General features: G+C 49.3%; 1 pseudogene; it reads right to left on the bottom strand.

Moving 5' to 3' along the window:
• Window positions 1-953: 953 nt before the first annotated feature.
• Window positions 954-2,469, bottom strand: LOC119571530 (annotated as a pseudogene).
• Window positions 2,470-2,728: the final 259 nt, after the last annotated feature.

Here is a 2,728-nt window from a genome sequence, read left to right on the forward strand (position 1 = left end):
TTTGGAAACAGTAGAAGTATCAATTTTACCAGAACCACACCACTCAATTCAAAACTTCACTACAGCGAATACAGTGAAGAAATCCACAGTTTCACTATAAAATGTGAATATAGAAATATCTCATGTTCTTACCAAATCTATAGTTAAAAGTCACTATGATAACAAACCACTTTTTAAAAGCTATAAGTGCCTTCAGAGTACAAAACGGGTTGACATCTACTTCTCTTCGACTTTGGTCCACGAGATGACACTTTTTCAGAGTAAGGAGCTGATAGATAACATTTTTTGTGTCCTACATAGGCAAGATAAGATAAAGGAATTGGAAGAAGAAAAGCAGGATGGTGATGATGATGATGATGATGATGATGAACGTAATGGTAATTATAATGATAGCAATAATAATGATAATAATAATGATGGTAATAATAACATTGATGATGATAACAATGTAGCAATCATAATCAGACTAATAGTGATAATGATAATAGCAAATACTAATAACAATGATAAAAAAGGATAATTATAATGATAACAATTATAATGATAATAATAATATTAGTAGTTGCAGAACTAATAGTAGTGATAGCAACAGCAGTAAAAATTAATTCGTTTTACAGACGTAACTGAAATGTCTTTTCTGTTAAATGTGGCTATATTACTGAGCTTTTGTGCATGATATGCTCCACACATGTATTTTCACTATATTAATTTCTAGGCGCGTAGACATGAATAATGCTACTTAGGATATGCAAATTAGATGTGATATGCCATGTTCTACTCATCCTCTTTAGCTTTGATCATTCATATTTTCTTTTTTCTGATGTGGATTATTGCCTAGTGTTCTCAAAGATATAGTTATATAAGAAATATTGTTAATGACAATGTTTTATCTTTAGGCTGTAAAAGGCGTAGTAGAATCTATATTTTCATCTCGTCTTTTCTTCGCTGACAATGTTTGCTAGATACTTGAACAGAACCTTATGTAATCGGCCGTTAGTGGTAATCATCACTGGAAACAAGGATATATATTTTGCTTTTGAGAGAAAAATAAAACAAAACCGAGCTATGATTTTTTTAACAGGAACTCAAAGAAATAGAGAAGCGCATGGTGTTTACGCCGTGGTGGCGCTGGGGCACCTCAGGATCTTGGCGAAGGCGCGGCGGAAGTCGAGGTTGAAGATGGTGTAGATGACGGGGTTGAGGGACGAGTTGATGTAGCCGAGCCACACGATGAAGTTGATGAGCTTGTCGTTGGGCACCGGGCACGTCGGGCAGAAGGGCAGGATCACGTACATCAGGAAGAAGGGCAGCCAGCACACCACGAACGAGCCCATGATGATGCCCAGCGTCCGGGCGGCGCGCCGCTCCTTCGACAGCGAGATCTTCTGCCGCTCCTCGATGAACTGGTGGATCTGGCTGCCGTCCTTGGGGTCGAGCCGCACCACCACGCCCCACGCTCCTCTTCTCGTCGAGCGGCGACGCGTCGTCCTTGGCGTGGCTCGGGTCCGACGTCTCGGCGATGGGCGGGGGCCAGGCCGGGCGTCGACGAGGACGGCCGCCCGTCGCCGCCGCCGCTGCCGCCGCCGCCGCCGTCTTCCGCTTCTTCCGCCGCTTCTTCTGCACCAGCTTCTTCTTGCAGGTGTCGCTGTAGCCGTTGTGGCCGTTTTTCGCTGAGCGCCGAGTCGTCCTCGCGCAGCGGCCGCGCCTTGCCGGCGGCCGGGATCTGGTTGAGGCGCGAGGCCTTGGGCGCGCTCCCGCAGGCGCCGGCGCGTGGCCGTGAAGATCTTGACGTAGACCAAGGTCATGATGAGCAGCGGGCAGTAGAAGGAGCCGGACGACGAGTAGATGACGAAGCCCCGCTCCTGCGTGAGGATGCAGGGCGTGTCGGAGGTGAACACGTCGGGCCAGTCGTTCCAGCCAAAACAGCGGCGGCAGGCAGATGACCACGCTGATGGCCCACACCAGGCCGATCATGATCATGACGCGCTTGACGGTGCGCTTCTGCGCGTAGTTGATGGGGTCCGTGATGGCCCAGTAGCGGTCGAGGGCGATGGCGCACAGGTTGAGGATGGAGGCCGTGCAGCACAGGATGTCGCACGTGAGCCACATCTGGCACAGGTGGATGCCGAACACCACTTGCCGATGATGCTGTAGGCCACGTTGAAGGGCAGCACGAACACGGCCACCGTCAGGTCGGCCACGGCCAGCGACACGATGAAGAAGTTCTGCACGATCCGCAGCGGCCGGTACGTGAACACGGACAGGATCACCAGCACGTTGCCCACGATGGTGAACACGATGACACGCTCAGCGACGCCACCGTCAGCACCACCTCCCACACGGCATCGCCAGCTCGAGGTCGTAGGGCGCGGCGGAGAGGGCGACCTCCTCCTCCAGGCCCGATATGTTGAGGTCGTACTCGATGAGACGAGGGAGGGTCTCGTTCTCGCCGAGTCTTAGTATCGCCATCTTGAGGGACTAGTGACTCGATTGGCAGAGAAGCCCGAAGGTTGATACAGGCCAAAGTCTACTGCATGGTGTTGCAAGGCTTGTTGCACTCCATTGCTCGCTCCAAGATCTGTGGCCTCATCCTTCCTGCAATAGAAAGGCTTGTCAGAAATGAGGCTCTCACGTTATCTGATCATAAATGTAACTGATAGAAAGCATATTCTGAAATCAATCCCCACACACACAGATACTGTATATAACCATATAATCTTTATGCACT

This window comes from Penaeus monodon, unplaced genomic scaffold (assembly GCF_015228065.2).
Source record: "Penaeus monodon isolate SGIC_2016 unplaced genomic scaffold, NSTDA_Pmon_1 PmonScaffold_6689, whole genome shotgun sequence".
NCBI classification, from domain to species: domain Eukaryota; kingdom Metazoa; phylum Arthropoda; class Malacostraca; order Decapoda; family Penaeidae; genus Penaeus; species Penaeus monodon.